Source organism: Anomaloglossus baeobatrachus, chromosome 2, assembly GCF_048569485.1.
Source record: "Anomaloglossus baeobatrachus isolate aAnoBae1 chromosome 2, aAnoBae1.hap1, whole genome shotgun sequence".
Taxonomy (NCBI): domain Eukaryota; kingdom Metazoa; phylum Chordata; class Amphibia; order Anura; family Aromobatidae; genus Anomaloglossus; species Anomaloglossus baeobatrachus.
In genome coordinates this window covers 70,003,664-70,023,470 of record NC_134354.1, presented here as the reverse complement: position 1 = coordinate 70,023,470, position 19,807 = coordinate 70,003,664, and the positions used below count along the sequence as shown (strand labels likewise).

General features: G+C 43.7%; 1 protein-coding gene across 2 annotated transcripts in view; it reads left to right on the top strand.

Annotated features, from left to right (window-relative positions):
• Positions 1–19,807, top strand: part of ROBO1 (roundabout guidance receptor 1) — a 1,692,467-nt gene that overhangs the window by 923,330 nt on the left and 749,330 nt on the right. The gene's annotated exons all lie outside the window — the stretch shown is intronic.

The following is a 19,807-nucleotide window of genomic DNA, read 5'->3' as shown; positions in this document are numbered from 1 at the left end:
AGACAGAGAGGGAGGGGGAGAGAGGGACTGATCACGCCAGGCTGGTTTCTGGGCATGCTCAGTAGAGCAAGCAAGATTCTGTCTATCAGCATGCCAGCGTTCACATGCGTTTGCGTGCAGTATAGTCAGGATCCAGCAATTTGCAGTATTTGGACGCAGCTCAAAAATGCTACAAGTAGCGTTTTTGAAAAATGTTAAAAAACTGCAAGTCGCTGGATCCGCACTATAACGCACGCAAACGCAGGTGAACGCATGTTGACGCGAGTCCATTGCAAATGCATTGAAATGAAAACGCATTTACACTGGATCCGTTTTTGCGTTAAAAAAACTTTCAGGACGCATGTTAAAAAAACGTAGTGTGAAAGCAGGCTTAACAAAATATGTTAGTGTCTGAAAATTGTAATATTTTTTTCCTCAGAAGTGTGAATGGATTGATTCATTCATGATGGATTTTCAATTCTGGAATCCCTTGAGACATCAGTAGACATAACTTTCACATGTGTAGGCTGGAGGTACAGAAAATAGGAGTAGAAGCTCTAGATAAGCCTGGGCTACTGAGAAAAATCCCAGCACTCAGCAAAATGGGGGGACAAGGTTCTGATTTGTTTTAACTCTTTAGTTGACACTTTTGGCTCCTTCACTAAAGCAGCAACGACCTTGTCTGGCTTCTTACTGATAATTTGTCTTTATCAAATGGAAAATTAGCTCAGACTCACAAACCAGAACCTTTCCCTGGAGGATTTCTGCAATGATGCTTTGACAAAGATAAATGAGCTGTTGAAATTTGGGTTTGTACAACATATATATATATATATAGTAATATACAACTTTCCAAACTATACACAGTAGCTGCCGGATTCCCGATAACGGTTTTCTCAATGTCTGTGAATGGTTTATAGTTTATAGAAAACTCATAATTCAAATGCTAATGTATTATCCTTCCATATTCACTATATAATGAAAGCCATCTACTGTCAACAAGTGAGGACATTTCTTTCTTTTTTTCTTTCTTTCTGTCATTGACTAGATTTACTTGCTTACTTGGGACTCTGTTTGAATGAAATAAGTTTTGTTAAAATTTTCTTGATCATCCCTACAAAAGTATAATTCTTTGTCTACACATAACAGTAACCTGAGGCCAAAGACCAATTCATGGAAAAGAAAAAAATATTTTTCCATAACTGACTATGAATTGATACTACCCAAGGAAAATATCAATATATGTTCCAATTGATAGAGGGGCTGCTGATAAGTCTTTGGCTTTACCCAGAAAAAAAACGAGATAGGATGATGAAACTTTCCATTTATTCCACATACTCTCCACTGATGTCAACACACTTCTTACATCAGTATTCCAAGTTCTGTAAGCTCAGGAAAAAGAAGGATTTCGGTTGTGCCTCAAGGCATCTGTAGCAGCCATGGCATCAGAAATTGTGTGAAATTTGGTACCCTTGAGGTGTTTGTTCAGGTTTGGAAACAGATGATAGTCGGAGGGAGCTAGATCTGGTGAATAAGGTGGGTGGTCAACGAGCTGGAAGCCCAGCTCTGCCAGTTTTGCTGTGGTCGCTTGTGCAGTGTGAGCAGAGGCGTTGTCTTGCAGAAACAAGATTCCTTTGAACAGCTTGCCGGGCCTTTTGACCTACAAAATTTCCTTCAATTGGTCCAAAAGTTCAATGTAATACCTTGCATTAATGGTGGAACCCTTTTGAAGGTAGCCCACTAGCAGCAGACCCTCATTAACCCAGAACACAGGCGTCATCACCTAAAGGCCGCTTTACACACTGCGATATCGGTCCCGATATCGCTAGTGTGCGTACCCGCCCCCATCTGTTGTGCGACATGGGCAAATCGTGCCCCTGCCGCACAACATCGCCCAGACCCGTCACACATACTTACCTCCCCGGCGACGTCGCTGTGACCGGCGAACCGCCTCCTTTCTAATGGGGCGGTCCGTGTGGCGTCACAGCGACGTCACTGAGCGGACGCCTAATAGCAGCGGAGGGGCGGAGCTGAGCGGGACGTAACATCCCGCCCACCTCCTTCCTTCCGCATAGCGGCCGGGAGGCAGGTAAGGAGAGCTTCCTCGTTCCTGCGGTGTCACACGGAGCGATGTGTGCTGCTGCAAGAACGAGGAACAACCTCGTTACTGCTGCAGTAACGATTTTTGAGAATGGACCCCCATGTCACCGATGAGCGATTTTGCACGTTTTTGCAACGATGCAAAATCGCTCATCGGTGTCACACGCAACGGCATCGCTAATGCGGCCGGATATGAGTCACCAATTCCGTGACCCCAACGAGTTTGCATTAGCGATGTCGTAGCGTGTAAAGCCCCCTTTACTGGCTGATTTTTGCACTGTGAACTTCTTTGGATGAGGAGAACCACTGTGCCTCCTTTCTTTTGACTTCTCCTTGTTTTCAGGGTCATACAAATAAATCCAAGTCTAATCCATAGTGACCAGTCGACCCAGGAAGGTTTATCAGTCTGGAAATTCCGACAAATGGACCGGGAAGTTTTCACTTGCATGCTTCTCTGATCTGTTATCAAACATTTGGGGAGCCACTTTGCAGAAGCTTCCTCATGTCCAAATGTTCATGGATAATGACACAAACACGTTCATGGGAAATTTCCATGATGTTTGCTATTGCTTTAGCTGAAATTCGTCGATTCTCCAGTATGAGGTTGTGCACAGCATCGACGATCTCTGGAACAACAACTACTCTCGGTAGTCCAGGATGTTCCTCATCATTGGTGCTGAAGTGGCCCGTTTTAAATTTGGCAACCCAGTTCTTAACTGTGGAACATGAAGGGCATTGATCCCCCAATGTCTGCGACATATCACCATGAATATCACTTGTGGACTTTCCTTTCAGAAACAAGAATTTTATCACGCCTCTGCTCTCAGTTGCTGTGAATATCACATTAGACTCCACCATATTTTTTCCCACATGCATAGAACACTGTTGCTGTAAGCAATAAACATAAAATTTTGAAAACATATTAGACACATAAGGCTTTCATGTGATGTAACATTCGTTACCATAGAAACATAGTTTCATAGTTTCATAGTTTTTAAGGTTGAAGGGAGACTCTAAGTCCATCTAGTTCAACCTGTAGCCTAACATGTTGATCCAGAGGAAGGCAAAAAAACCCCAATGTGTCAAATAAGCTCCAATGGGGAAAAAAATTCCTTCCTGACTCCACATACGGCAATCAGACTAGTTCCCTGGATCAACACCCTGTCATAAAATCTAATATACATAACTGGTAATATTAAATTTTTCAAGAAAGGCATCCAGGCTCTGCTTAAATGTTAGTAGTGAATCACTCATTACAACATCATACGGCAGAGAGCTCCATAGTCTCACTGCTCGTACAGTAAAGAATCCTCATCTGTGATTATGATTAAACATTCTTTCCTCAAGACTTAGCGGATGCCCCCTGTTCCAGTCGCAGGCCTAGGTGTAAAGAGATCTTTGGAAAGGTCTCTGTACTGTCCCCTCATATATTTATACATTGTGATTAGATCCCCCTAAACCTTTGTTTTTCCTAACTAACTAACCCCAAGTTTAATAACCTGTCTTGGTACTGCAGCCCCCCCATTCCTCTAATAATCTAGGTCGCTCTTCTATCTACCTGTAAGATTATGCTATTTATAACCTTCTATACTTTTGCTAACAAGAAATGCATCCATTCCTCTCTTAAATTCATTCAGTGAGTTGGCCATCACTACTTCCTCAGGAAGAGAGTTCCAGAGCCTCACTGCTCTTACCGTGAAGAACCCTCTTCTATGCTGATGTAGGAATTTTCTTTCCTCCAATCGAAAAGAATGCCCCCTTGTTCTTGTCATAGTCCTTGGTACAAACAGATCATGGGAGAGATCTCTATATGGCCCTCTGATATATTTGTACATATTTATTAGGTCTCCCCTAAGTCTTCTCTTTTCTAGAGTAAATAGACCTAATTTTGATAACCTTTCCGTGTATTGTAATGCACCCATTCCATTTATTATTTTAGTAGCCCGCCTCTGAACCCTTTCAAGTTCAGTAATGTCTTTCTTCAGCACCGGCGCCCAAAATTGCACACAATACTCCAAGTGTTGTCTGACTAGTGATTTGTACAGAGGGAGAATGATGTTTTCATCTCGTGCCCCCAGACCTCTTCTAATGCATCCCATCACCCTATTTGCTTTGGTGGCTGCTGCCTGACACTGGGCACTCCAATTTAGATTCTTATTCACTAAGATGCCTAAGTCTTTTTCCATGTCTGATTTCCCCAGCAGTTTCCCATTTAGTAAGTAATCGTAGCATCTGATTCTCCTTCCCATGTGCATAACCTTACACTTATCTGTGTTAAACCTCATTTGCCATTTTTCAGCCCAATTCTCCAATTTACTCAAATCCATCTGTAGTTGCAAACTGTCCTCCTTTGTGTTAACTACCTTACATAGTTTTGTATCATCTGCAAATACTGATATTTTACTCTGTAAACCATCCACCAGATCATTAATAAATATATTAAATAGTAGGGGGCCCAATACAGACCCCTGTGGCACCCCACTAGTAACCCTGGCCCAATCTGAGTATGCACCATTAATAACCACTCTTTGTTTTCTACCACTAAGCCAGCTACCTACCCATCTACACACATTTTCCCCGAGCCCAAGCTTTCTCATTTTACTTAGCAGTCTTTTATGTGGGACAGTGTCAAATGCTTTACCGAAGTCGAGATAAATAACATCCAATGATTCTCCTCGGTCCATGTGAGAGCTTACATCCTCATAGAAGCTGATCAGGTTAGTTTGACAGGAGCGATCCTTGATAAATCCATGTTGATATGGAGTTAAACAGTTATTAACATTGAGACATTCCATAATAGTATCCCTTAAAAACCCTTCAAACATTTTACCCACAACAGATGTTAAGCTTACCGGCCTATAGTTTCCAGGTTCCCTTTTGCACCCTTTTTTGAATATTGGTACCACATTTGCTAGCCGCCAATCCAGTGGAACAGACCCAGTTTCTATAGAGTCTTTAAATAAAAGGAATAGAGGCCTGTCTATCACATTACTTAACTCCCTTAATACCCGAGGGTGAATGCCATCAGGGCCTGGTGATTTGTCAATTTTAATGTTACTAAGTCGGTTCTGCACTTCTTCCTGGGTTAGGCAGGTCATACTTAATGGGGCATTTACATGATCACTCTGCATTTCCCCTGGCATATGCTTTTCCTGTGTGAACACAGTTGAGAAAAAAGTATTTAAAACATTTGCTTTTCCCACATCGCTTTCTATGATTTTACCCTCATTATTCTTTAAAGGGCCAACACCATCAATTTTAATCTTTTTTCTGTTTATATAATTAACCCCTTCACGACCGCGGGCCGTAAAATTACGTCCTATTTTAACGTGACTTAACGACCAGGGACGTAATTTTACGGCCTAAACTTCATTTGATTGCCGTGGCCATAGCAACGGCTTTCAAATGATGTCCCCTGCTGTTTCTTACAGCAGGGGACCTTTGCTTGACCCCAGGGGGGGCGGCATCGCCACCCCCTATCGACGATCGATGTGATTGGCTGTTCAAATCTGAACCGCCAACCACATCGATCGCACTAATTTCGGCAAAAATAATGCCCGAATTAGTGCGATCCTGTGAGATCCAGCTATGAGATGCCGCAGCTGCAGCAGCATATCATAGGTGGACCTCAAACATGCCGCCCCCAGCCCCTGCAGCACTGATTGGAGCGATCGTGCTATGACGCGCAATCGCTCCAATCAGTGTGCAGTGGGGCGGTCTGATCTGCCGGTGGCCGCCCTCCCCAGGCCTGTGCTGGCCTGCGAGCCCTCCCCCAACATGGCTGCAGCGTGCAGTGGCTGGTACTTGTGGTACCACGCCACCGCTGCTGCCGCCGCCGCCTCTGATGTCTCCGCCGCTGCAGCTCTAATGGTAAGTATTCCGCTCCCTGCGCGCTCCCGTGAAGGCCCCTGCGCGCTCCCGTGAAGGCCCCTGCCCGTGCCCCCCCCCGATCTGCCCCCCTACGCCCCGATCTGCCCCCCTACGCCCCGATCTGCCCCCCCGGCATCCCGATCTGCTACCACCGCTGCTGCTGAGGTCACCGCTGCTGCTGCAAAGTGAGTACTGTGCTCACTTTGCAGCCCGTGCGCGCTCCCGTGGTGCCCCTGCGCGCTGCCGTGATAGCCCCTGCCGTGCCCCCCCCGCGATCTGCTCCCCCCAACCCCCCCCCCCCGACATCCCGATCCGCTCCCCCCGCGATCTGACTGCCTCCCCCATTATTTCTATTCTGCTTCTGCAGCTCCCTCTCCGGTCTCCCCCTCTGCTCTCCCCCCCTCCCCCCTCTGCTCTCCCCCCCTCCCCCTCTGCTCTCACCCCCCCCCCCTCTGCTCTCACCCCCCCCCCCTCTGCTCTCACCCCCCCCCTCTCCCCCTCTGCTCTCCCCCGACGTCCTCTTACCTGTCTTCACCGGCCTGATCACATCTGCGTCCATCGCTGGGTCCTTCCTGGGCATTCTGCTGATCTGCCTGCTGCTCCTGTAAAGCTGTCCATCTCTCTGCCATCTGTTCCTCTGCAGCTCTTCTGGTCAGTGATCCTCCTGCTAGTCCTCTGGGTACTGTGAGTATAACTTTTTTTTTTTTTCCGTATCCCCTGTCAATTTTTACACCTCATCCGTCCGTGCGTCCCGCCAAGCGCTGATCAGGGATGCAGATAACGGATCGGCATCCCTGCTCAATTTTTGGCGTGACTTTTTTTTCCGTATCCCCGACGCTTTTTGTATCGCATCCGTCCGTGCGTCCCGCCAAGCGCTGATCAGGGATGCAGATAACGGATCGGCATCCATGGTCAATTTTTGGCGTGACTTTTTTTTCCGTATTCACGACGCTTTTTGTATCGCATCCGTCCGTGCGTCCCGCCAAGCGCTGATCAGGGATGCAGATAACGGATCGGCATCCATGGTCAATTTTTGGCGTGACTTTTTTTTCCGTATTCACGACGCTTTTTGTATCGCATCGGTCCGTGCGTCCCGCCGAGCGCTGATCAGGGATGCAGATAACGGATCGGCATCCATGGTCAATTTTTGGCGTGACTTTTTTTCCGTATCCCCGACGCTTTTTGTATCGCATCCGTCCGTGCGTCCCGCCAAGCGCTGATCAGGGATGCACATAACGGATCGGCATCCATGGTCAATTTTTGGCGTGACTTTTTTCCGTATTCACGACGCTTTTTGTATCGCATCCGTCCGTGCGTCCCGCCAAGCGCTGATCAGGGATGCACATAACGGATCGGCATCCCTGCTCAATTTTTGGCGTGACTTTTTTTTTTACGTATCCCCGACGCTTTTTTTTATCGCATCCGACCGTGCGTCCTGCAGCGGCCGATCAGTGCACTGCGTCTGTGCGTTTGAAAAGTCAAATGGCGCTCCTTCTCTTCTGAGCCCCGCCATGCGCTCAAACAATTACTTTCCACCACATATGAGGTATCTGCGTACTCAGGAGAAATTGCACAATACGTTTTATGGTGCATTTTTTCCTGATAGCCTTGTGAAAAAAAAAGCTACCTAGTTGAAGCAACCGTTTTGTGGTAAAAAAAAAATTTTTCTTTTCACGGCTCAACGCTATAAACTTCTGTGAAGCCCCCAGGTGTTCAAAGTGCTCACCAAACATCTAGAAAAATTATTTGAGGGCTCTAGTTTCCAAAATGGTGTCACTTGTGGGGGAGCTCCACTGTTTAGGCACCATAGGGGGTCTCCAAACGTGACATGGCGTCCGCTAATGATTCCAACCAATTTTGCTGTCAAATGGCGCTCCTTCTCTTCTGAGCCCCGCCATGCGCCCAAACAATTACTTTCCACCACATATGAGGTATCTGCGTACTCAGGAGAAAATGCACAATACATTTTATGGTGCATTTTTTCCTGTTACCCTTGTGAAAAAAAAGCTACCTAGTTGAAGCAACCGTTTTGTGGTAAAAAAAAATTTTTTTCTTTTCACGGCTCAACGCTATAAACTTCTGTGAAGCCCCCAGGTGTTCAAAGTGCTCACCAAACATCTAGAAAAATTATTTGAGGGCTCTAGTTTCCAAAATGGTGTCACTTGTGGGGGAGCTCCACTGTTTAGGCACCATAGGGGGTCTCCAAACGTGACACGGTGTCCGCTAATGATTCCAACCAATTTTGCTGTCAAATGGCGCTCCTTCTCTTCTGAGCCCCGCCATGCGCCCAAACAATTACTTTCCACCACATATGAGGTATCTGCGTACTCAGGAGAAAATGCACAATACATTTTATGGTGCATTTTTTCCTGTTACCCTTGTGAAAAAAAAGCTACCTAGTTGAAGCAACCGTTTTGTGGTAAAAAAATTTTTTTTTCTTTTCACGGCTCAACGCTATAAACTTTTGTGAAGCCCACAGGTGTTCAAAGTGCTCACCAAACATCTAGAAAAATTATTTGAGGCCTCTAGTTTCCAAAATGGGGTCACTTGTGGGGGAGCTCCATTGTTTAGGCACCTCAGGGGGTCTTCAAACCCGACATGGCGTCCGCTAACAGGTGCAGCTAATTTTGCACTCAAAAATTCAAATGGCGCTCCTTGCCTTCCGAGCACTGCTGTGTGTCCAAACATTTGATTTCCACCACATATGAGGTATCTGCGTACTCAGGAGAAAATGCACAATACATTTTATGGTGCATTTTTTCCTGTTACCCTTGTGAAAAAAAAAGCTACCTAGTTGAAGCAACCGTTTTGTGGTAAAAATATTTTTTTTTCTTTTCACGGCTCAACGCTATAAACTTTTGTGAAGCCCCCAGGGGTTCAAAGTGCTCACCAAACATCTAGAAAAATTATTTGAGGCCTCTAGTTTCCAAAATGGGGTCACTTATGGGGGAGCTCCATTGTTTAGGCACCTCAGGGGGTCTTCAAACCCGACATGGCGTCCGCTAATGAGTGCAGCTAATTTTGCGTTCAAAAATTCAAATGGCGCTCCTTCCCTTCCGAGCTCTGCCGTGCGCCCAAACAATTGATTTTTACCACATATGGGGTATCAGCGTACTCAGGAGAACATGCACAATAAATTGTATTGTGTACTTTCTCTTTTCTCCCTTGTAAAAATGAAAATTTTATGGCTAAAGTAACATTTTTGTGTTAAAAAGTAAAATTTTCATTTTTTCCTTCCACATTGCTTTGGTTCCTGTGAAGCACCTAAAGGGTTAATAATCTTATTGGATGTGGTTTTGAGCAGTGTGAGGGGTGTAGTTTTTAGAATGGGGTCACTTTTGGGTATTTTCTGTCACCTCGGCCTCTCAAAGTCACTTCAAATGTGATGTGGTCCCTAAAAAAATTATTTTGTAAATTTTGTTGGAAAAATGAGAATTTGCTGATGACCTTTGACCCCTTCTAACTTCCTAACGGAAAAAAAATTTGTTTCGAAAATTGCGCTGATGTAAAGTAGACAAGTGGGAAATGTTATTTAGTAACTATTTTGTGTGACATATCTCTCAGATTTATGGGCATAAATTTTCAAAGTTTGAAATTTGCGAAATTTTCAAAATTTTCGCCAAATTTCCTAAATTTTCACAAATAAACGCAAAAAATATCGGCCTAAATTTACCACTGACATGAAGTACAATATGTCACGAAAAAACAATCTCAGAATCGCCAGGATCCGTTGAAGCGTTCCAGAGTTATAACCTGTCAAAGTGACACTGGTCAGAATTGCAAAAAATGGCCCGGTCATTAGGGTGTTTTAGTGGCCGGGGGTGAAGGGGTTAAAGAATAGTTTGGGATTTGCTTTGCTTTCCTTAGCAATGAGTCTCTCAGTTTCTACTTTTGCTAAATATATTTGTTTTTTACACATTTTATTTTTTTCTCTATATATTTTTAATGCTTCCTCGCTGCCTTCTTGTTTTAGCTTTTTAAATGCCTTTTTCTTATTATTCATTGCCCCTTTTACATCCTTATTTAGCCACATTGGTTTTCTCCTGTTCCTAGCCCTTTTATTTCTGTATGGTATGGCTAGCTCGCAGTGGGTGTTTAATACCGATTTAAACATTTCCCACTTATTTTCTGTGCTCCCATTTTTGAGGACATTGTCCCAATCAATTTGGCGAAGGTCTTCTCTAAGCTGATCAAACTTTGCTTTGCTGAAATTCAGCATTTTTGTAACCCCCCTCCAAGGCACCTTACTAAAGGACAAGTGGAACTTACTGTACTTGAAACAAAAAAAGATCACAAAGCCAAAGAATTGTCTGCATGCAAATCCTTATGTCAGCAAAGTCAATCAGAATCCTTACGTTTTGTGCACATGTTGCTTTTTTTCCTTGCAGACTTGGTGCAGAAATACGTCTGCAGCATGTCAATTTTTTCAGCATTTTTACACCCCAGAATGCATAGAAAACGCATGCAAAAAATGTATCAAAAACAAGTATTTTTTTTGCCAAGAGATGCAGATTTGATGCAAAAATTTCTGCAACCACATACTCAGCGTGTGCACACAGCCTAAAGGCCACTTTACACACAGCAACATCGCTTGCGATGTCGCTGGTGAAAGCACCCGCCCCCCTTGGTTGTGCATCACGGGCAAATCCCTGCCCGTGGCACACAACATTGCTTATACCCATCACACATACTTACCTGCCTAGCGACGTTGCTGTGGCCAGCGAACCGCCTCCTTTCTAAGGGGGCAGTTCATTTGGCGTCACAGCGGCGTCACTAAGCGGCCGCCCAATAGAAGCGGAGGGGCGGTGATGAGCGGGCGGAACATCCCGCCCACATCCTTCCTTCCTCATTGTGGGCGGCCGCAGGTAAGGTGAGGTTCCTCGTTGCTGCGGTGTAACACGTAGCGATGTGTGCTGCCGCAGGAACGACGAACAACCTGCGACCTGCAACAGCAACGATATTCGGGAAGGAATGACGTGTCAATGATCAACGATTAGGTAAGTAATTTTGATTAACGGTCGTTCCTGCGTTTCACTTGCAACGACATCGCTAACGAGGCTGGATGTGCGTCACAAATTACGTGACCCCCAACAACATCCCGTTAGCGATGTCGTTGCGTGTAAAACCCGCTTTAGACTTTTTTGCACCAACAAACTGCATGGCAATAATAAATTTGATGTCTTTTAAATGCACACTTGGGGCCATTCAGACACCATGGAATTTTCTCATATACAAAAAACAGTCTGAGTTTCATCAGTGCTTCTCATTAGAGTTTGGTAGGAGTGATAGTATCAGAGATTGGGCAGAATTTCATCAGGGGGTTTTTTGGCGGGGGATGAAACTAAAATAATCAAGTTTTCTCAGCTTTCTCATATTAAATATAACCAGCCAGCAGGTTTTTCCTTTACAATCTGAGAGCACTATAATGTAGGAGTAGAGTCTCTGATGAGAGTGCTGTATCACTTACTGGGTTATGTTTTGCTGTCTTAATATGTGATGCTGCAGGGCTGTGGGGTACTCGGTCCTGGACATGTGGTGCGCAGGGGGGAACAGTCATGATCGTGGCCGATGCCCGGTTCCGTGACCCTGGGGGTCGGTCCGATAAAAAAAAGGGTGAAAAATGGAAAAAAAATTTAAAAAAATAAAATAAAAGAGTTTTCACCTACGCCACTTGTGGTGTGCGGCCAGGTTATTGAAGCCGCCACTGCAGGGTCCTGCTGGGGCTTGTGGAGTAGTGCAGGTTAGGTGTTTTGGGCCCTCCGCAAGCAGTGCGAGGCCCCAGCAGTGGATGATGAGGGGGCAATAGTAGGGGACAGTCAATGTATGTGTACAGAGGCGAGAAGGAAACAGTCCACACGGGTATTGCAGTTTCAAATTGCCTTTTTTTACTTGTGGCTTGGTACCTGGACCCGCTGGTGCCGGTTTCAGGTGTTCCTGCTCCCCTTGTTCCCTGTGCCAGCTGTGACCTGGCGTAGCTGTCCTCCATGCACACTGGTTTGTATTGGGCTCCTGTGGCTTAGAGCTTCTGGGGGAGCCCCTCTGTTTCAGTCTTGGTCCTATTGCAGGCAGCCTGGACTATTTAATGGATAAACTTCTGTCCCTTGTCCCCGATCCCCTCTTTGCTGCTGATGCTTCAGACTCTTTGGTTGGTGAGGGACCCTGGAGATCCCCTCATCTGGCAGATTTAACAGTTGATCATAAAGTGTTTCGCTGTCCTAGGGTCTGTATCCCACCTTGTGCTGAGTCTTGTGAGCCTTGGTTCTGGACTTCCACAGGCGACCCACAGTCCCTGGAGTATTATACTTCCACAGGTAGCTGTGTTCCTGGAGTCCTTACTCCACAGTCCTTGTCTCCTTTACAGCATCCCGTTCTTACATTAGGTCTTTAAACCTTTCCTTCTCAACTTCATTCCTCACTCTCTCACTCCTCTCTCCTTCACTTCCAACTCTACACTACTTCACTTCCTCCCGCCAACTTTCCAACTGACCACTGGCCCCACCCTTTGCTGGGTCTCTTCTTACAAATTGGGTGGTCAATGATTGCCCATTCCTTTTAACTGTTGCTAGGCAGTCTCCCAGTCTGGAATTGGGTTTATATATGTGGCCTGAGAGTGCTGCTGTGTTGACTGGCACGGATATTCCGGGGTTTGGCTTTCCACAGGTTACATTTTGTGGCACCTGATACCTCTGGTGTGCTACAAGCACAATTAGTATTTTATCAGCAGGAAATTTTGATTACATGACAACTTGGCACGCAAAGGACAGTCCAACCACTCCTAACAATGATTAGCAGCTCTGTCACAATAAACTGTGGTATGGGAGAGGTTTTACACAGCTCAACAAATGAGTTCTGCTAGATCTGCAGCAGAGAAAACTGTGACTCATAACTGCTGCACCCCATAATCTACGTAATACAACACTGAAATTAGGGTCTCAGTCCTTACCCCATTGTGCTGAAAGATTACAGTCATATGAAATAGTTTGGGCACCCCTATTAATGTTAACTTTTTTTCTTTATAACAATTTGGGTTTTTGCAATAGCTATTTCAGTTTCATATATCTAATAACTGATGGACTGAGTAATATTTCTGGATTGAAATGAGGTTTATTGTACTAACAGAAAATGTGCAATCCGCATTTAAACAAAATTTGATCGGTGCAAAAGTATGGGCACCTCACCATAAAAGTGACATTAATATTTTGTAGATCCTCCTTTTGCAAAAATAACAGCCTCTAGTCGCTTCCTGTAGCTTTTAATGAGTTGCTGGATCCTGGATGAAGGTATATTTGACCATTCCTGTTTACAAAACAATTCCAGTTCAGTTAAGTTTGATGGTCGCCGAGCATGGACAGCACGCTTCAAATCATCCCACAGATTTTCAATGATATTCAGGTCTGGGAACTGGGATGGCCATTCCAGAACATTGTAATTGTTCCTCTGCATGAATACCTGAGTAGATTTGGAGCGGTGTTTTGGATCATTGTCTTGCTGAAATATCCTTCCCCTGCGTAACTTCAACTTCGTCACTGATTCTTGCACATTGGCCACACAGCCCCAAAGCATGATGGAACCTCCACCAAATTTTACTATGAGTAGCAAGTGCTTTTCTTGGAATGCCGTGTTTTTTTGCCTCCATGCATAACGCCTTTTTGTATGACCAAACAACTCAATCTTTGTTTCATCAGTCCACAAGACCTTCTTCCAAAATGTAACTGGCTTGTCCAAATGTACTTTTGCATACCTCAGGCGACTCTGTTTGTGGCGTGCTTGCAGAAACGTCTTCTTTTGCATCACTCTCCCATACAGCTTCTCCTTGTGCAACGTGCACTGTATTGTTGACTGATGCACATTGACACCATCTGCAGCAAGATGAAGCTGCAGGTCTTTGGAGGTGGTCTGTGGATTGTCCTTGAGTGTTCTCACCATTCTTCTTCTCTGCCTTTCTGATATTTTTCTTGGCCTGCCACTTCTGGGCTTAACAAGAACTGTACCTGTGTTCTTCCATTTCCTTACTATGTTCCTCACAGTGGAAACTGACAGTTTAAATCTCTGAGACAATTTTTTGTATACTTCCCCTGAATAACTATGTTGAATAATCTTTGTTTTCAGATCATTTGAGAGTTGTTTTGAGGAGCCCATGATGCCACTCTTCATAGGAGATTCAAATAGGAGAACAACTTGCAAGTGGCCACCTTAAATACCTTTTCTCATGATTGGATACACCTGCCTATGAAGTTCAAAGCTCAATGAGTTTACAAAACCAATTTAGTGCTTTAGTAAGTCAATAAAAAGTAGTTAAGAGTGTTCAAATCAAGAAATTGATAAGGGTGCCCATACTTTTGCACCGGTCAAATTTTGTTTAAATGAGGATTGCACATTTTCTGTTCGTACAATAAACCTCATTTCAATCCAGAAATATTACTCAGTCGAACAGTTATTAGATATATGAAACTGAAATAGCTGTTGAAAAAACCCAAATTGTTATAAAGAAAAAAGGTTAACATTAATAGGGGTGCCCAAATGTTTTCATATGACTGTACATAGTAAAAACCTGCTGACAGATTACTTTTAAGCAGTCCATGAAAATGGACAGTACACAGATAGACTATTTTCATGGACCCATATACTTGCATTGATGAGATTGGCTCAAAACTTGGATTAAAATTAGACGTCTCCATCCTGTTTGTAAAGATGCATAGACATGTGAGCTGTTCCATATACTAGAATAGATACAAGTTCTATCCGGGAAAAACAAGCATAAAACTTGTATGCAACACACTGACATCTGAACTCTTAACTACGTCCCTTTTCCAGACATTTTATAAAAGTATATAGCGCCGAATGTTGTAAATATGTCATGTGAGACATAATTCTAAAAAATTTTAATTAAGGCTTATTCAGATTTGAGTATTTTTTTCCTCATATATAAAAAGCAGTGAGGGTTTCATTTCATCAGTGTTTCTTATCACAGTTTCATTAGTGCTTGATTAGTGTGTCAGCTTTCACCATCAGGATTTGGCCAGTTTGTAAGGGATGGAAAAATCTACTGATGGAGTTTTCTGAGCGCTGTCTGGATTTTTTTACTGTCCTATAGACATGCATTGGCAAGTTTGATCCAAATCTGTGATCACAACATAAAAAGTCTCTATAATTTTTCTGGACTGCTCAGTCTGCAAAAAGCATGGACGTATGAACAGCTCCATAGACGAGTTCTAATGAAAAACAAAGACAGAACTCGTATGTCTGCCCCTATGTTTGTTGAAAAAATGTCACCGCAGTGTTTCATGCACTTTTTTTGAATATTTTCATTGGGACGCAATTAAATTTGTTATTTACTAAGTGTAAAAAATGTTAATCTAGTTAAGGAACATTACCCCTGAGGAAGCACAAACATGGGGTGATAAGCATGGGGACTACATGCTCACAAGATGCTTCTTTTATGAGCCTTCTAATATTAGTGACTATACGTATGGCTCATGTCTTACACCAAAGCCCCTGAGCTGAAGCCATAGAGTTGGATGCCGTATGGTATTGTAAGCTAGCAAAAAATAGTAAAGTAGCTTAGTAAGACCTAGTAAATACAAGTAGGTACAAAATCATCAGACAGAAGAACAGTCATTCACCAAGCGGAAATCAGAATCGAGAATATAAACAAAGGAGGTGAGATACACAGCTCACTAGAGCTGGTTAGGCTATAACTGGCAGTGGGAACTGACCCTCAATGGTTAAAATAGCAAGGACCGCCACCCAGGGCTGAGAGCAGGAAGAAATGCAAATAAGCTAGGATTTAACCCCACAACTTAAAGACATTGAGAGTAACAAGTCCCAGGAACAAAACAGGATCACCAAATAGTCACCCTGCATCTGCCAACGATCAAAGAGATAATAGAGGGGACAATCCCTGGTACAGGTGTACAGGTGTTGCAAACAAGTCTATAAAAGTATTGATCTTTTTATAAGGCAGAAAAAAAACTTTAGTTCAACTTTATTGCAAGACCCGAGTGAAACTGTATGAGTACGGTTCCACTTGCGTTTTGCATGGGCGAGTGCAATCTGATAAAACATCATATTGCTCTCACTCTAGTGCAAAACTATGGGGCAGTGTCCATCTGTGATTGATTACTCGTACCATATCGGCATTCGGAATGAATCACAGCATTCTGCGTTTGGCAGCGAGTCTCGGCTCACACCCCCCCCATACCAGTCTATGGGAGCGTGTGAAACATCGCACTGCACTCACATGTAATCCGAATGCAGTGTGATATATGCAGAGACAGGCAACAGAGGAGACGGGGAAAAAAATGTTCCCTCCCTCTTCTCCGCACCCGTGATGCCATCGCAAGACACACGCAGCAGAGGGTCATTAGCATATCGCTTCCAATGCTTTCGCATCACAAGCTGTATGCAGGTGGAACTTTACCCTAAACCTTGCACTCACTTCAGTTGTCTCTTTTCCAACTTATCTTTTACTATCCTACCTTTCTCTGAAATTGCCTCTTATGGCCATAATGTTGATTATATATTCCCCTTAAATGAAGAAAAAAAAACCCATAAAAATAGCAAATACCATGATCTTAAAAAAGAATTACGCCATGCGATTACAGTAGTTTGTATTATGTCGTGTGTTGAAACTGTTCAACTTCAATGTATTGTTTTGTGATCATTCATAATTATACACATCAGTTAGGATTTAGGGTTAAAGGGAATCTATCACCCTTTTGATGTTTTTGAGCCATACAGGTAATATACTGCTGAAATTAGTCATACCTGTGTGCCTCTTCGATGATGACTTTTTCAGTAAAATTAATCTTTTACAGCTTTGATCTTCCAGGCTATGGGGTGTGTGCTGTCCAAAGGATAAGACTGCCTCCAGTCTTCATTATACAAGATTTGTCCTCTTTTCTCTTCTTTATTGTTCCTGTGGTGTCAGGTGCCAGAAATCTTGTGCCTGCGTATTCTTCCTGCAATATTCCATCCTTCTGGGGGCACTGTCTTAAATTTTAACGTGCGCAGGCGCCAAAGTTTTCAATGCCATATTAGAAACCATAGAAGGGCGGACATGCAGAGGAGAGATGGCAGGATTTTCTGCCATGCACCTGACATCACACTAAGGAAAAGAAGGGGAGGAGAAATCTAGTATAATGAAGACTAGAGGCAATTTTATCTTCTGGGCAGTGCATGCCCCACAGCCTGGAAGATCAATGCAATAAAAGTTGAATTTTACTGAACAAGCCATCATCCAGGATAATGTGTATCCATTCTATGTCAACCAATGTATGTTTTATTTTCTATATTTGTAAACCAAAAAATTTAAAAAAAGAGACTGGGGGGGAGGGCGGCTGTGACTTAGAGTTCATTAAAGTGTCATCATACTTGTGCATTCCACTGGGATCATAAGGATTTCCATGATTCATCATTGCTCAACCATAGTTAAAGTTTTATAGGATATCTGTCAACACAAAATGATTGTATAATCCAAGCACATGCACCCAGTGCACCCTTCATGTGTCTGTGCAGTTCACCTGCTTCTTTTTCATATATTTCCGCCTTCTGTTTTCCTGATTGATATCTACTGTATAACTTTACAGGAGCCAGAAGAGGGCAAGAAGTAGTGGGAAGGTGAGCTGACCTGCTTTGACACGATAAGGGACCACAGATTGACTGTGCTCGGTTTAACCAGACTCACTTTAATCTGAATTCGGCGAATATGTACATTTTGCTTCATTATATGAACCCATGAGTGGGCATTTCAGATTATATGTAGCATATGCTTTTATTGCATCTCAAAGGACCACTAAAAGGGTTGTCCACTACTTTTACATTGGTGGCTTATCCTTAGGATAGGTCATCAATGTCTGATCAGCCAGGGTCCGACACCCCGCATAACTGCCAATCAGCTTTCTTGATCCCAGAAATGCTAATTTCTGGAGATGCCCCGTCTTCTAATAGCGGTCACAGCCGGGATCTGCACATCTATTAATTCATTAGAATGGGAGGCAGGATGTACAGTACCCGGCTGTGGCTACTATGAAAAGACAGAGCAGCTCCGGAACTGAGCATTTCCAGCTGACTGCTGCAGCCACCAGGGCCGAGAACAGCTGATCGTTGGGGGTGCAGGGTGTCGCAACCTGATCAGACATTGATGGCCTATCCTAAGGGCGGCTTTGAACGTTGCAACATCGCATGTGCGATGTCGGTGGGGTCAAATCGAAAGTGACGCACATCCAGCATCACTTTCGACATCGTAGTGTGTAAATCCTAGATGATACGATTAACGAGTGCAAAAGCGTCGTTATTGTATCATCGGTGTAGGCTCCGACTTTTTCAAAGTTATGCTGCCGTGACAGGTACGATGTTGTTCCTCGTTCCTGCGGCAGCACACATCGCTGTGTATGAAGCCGCAGGAGCGAGGAAAATCTCCTTACCTGCCGCCGGCGGCTATACGGAAGGAAGAAGGTGGGCGGGATGTTTACATCCTGCTCATCTCCGCCCCTCTGCTTTGATTGGCCGCCTGCCGTGTGACGTCGCTCTGACGTTGTACAACCCGCCCCCCTTAGGAAGGAGGCGGGACGCAGGCCAGAGCGACAACGCAGGACAGGTGAGTGCATGTGAAGCTGGCGTAGCGATAATGTTCGCTACGCCATAAATCACAAGATATCGCTGCTGCGATGGGGGCGGGGACTATCGCGTGCGACATTGCAGCATTGGCTTGCGATGTCGCAACGTGCAAAGCCCGCCTTAGGATAGGCCTTCAATGTAAAAGTAGGGAACAACCTCTTTAAATGTGGCAATTAGAGTTGAGCAAGTACCTAACTATTTGTACTCAGTATACTCATAACGAGTACTGTCTTTTACGCGCAAATTCATTCCAAATAGCATGTGCAATGTAAGTCAAAAGGGAATACTCGCAATTAACGAGTAACCCGAACGCCGTACTATTCATGCAAGTAGCGAATAGTGCACCATTCCGGTAACTCGTTACTTGGCGAGTTTTTCCCCATTGACTTGAATTGCACACGCTATTTGGAATGAATTCACAAGTATTAGACAGCACTCGTTAAGAGTATAGCAAGTACGAAGAGTTAGGTACTCGCTCAACTCTAGTGGCAATATATATATACTAACTAACCATATTTTGACTTAAAAAACTGTTTTTAGAATAGGAATTACAAGTAATAATAATAATATAATAATAAAGTAATAAATAAAATAAATAAATAATAACATTTATTTTTATAGCGCCAACATATTCCGCAGCATTTTACAATCAGGAGTATTACAATATGACCAAATAAAGTTAGTTTGGATATAATGAAAAGTTTTATAATGTCCAACATAGTTTTTGTATCGATCAAGTCCTTGAAATCCTTGCTGCCATTCAATAAAACCTTTATTCTTCACATACAGTGGATGAAATTTGTCCTGGTCATTTGTTATATATGTTTTCTTTTTTTCACCTCTTATTACTAAGTACACACATCTCTATTACCAGTGTAAATGGTCTTTGTAGGATTGCTGCTTCCGTCCATAGTGGCTCCTCTGGCACATACTGAGCAGACATGATTTATGGTGCAATAAGGCATACGGATGGTAAGTGCATGTGTTATTGCTCTTGACCTTGGAGTCACGGCCCGGTATGACTCTGAACTTTATAACTTTTAGACTTTTCTATTGTCTAGATATCTTTGAGATTTGCTGTTAATCCACTTTCTTGCTCTATAGTTGTAGTCTAGTGATCAGCCATGGATTTTCCTCTCATCATCTTGCTATAATGGAGCATATTATCCCACAGATGTCCTGACCGGCCGCCCTCCCTCTTTTGTATTTTTTTTTTTTCGTTATTACAAAAAGGTGCCCA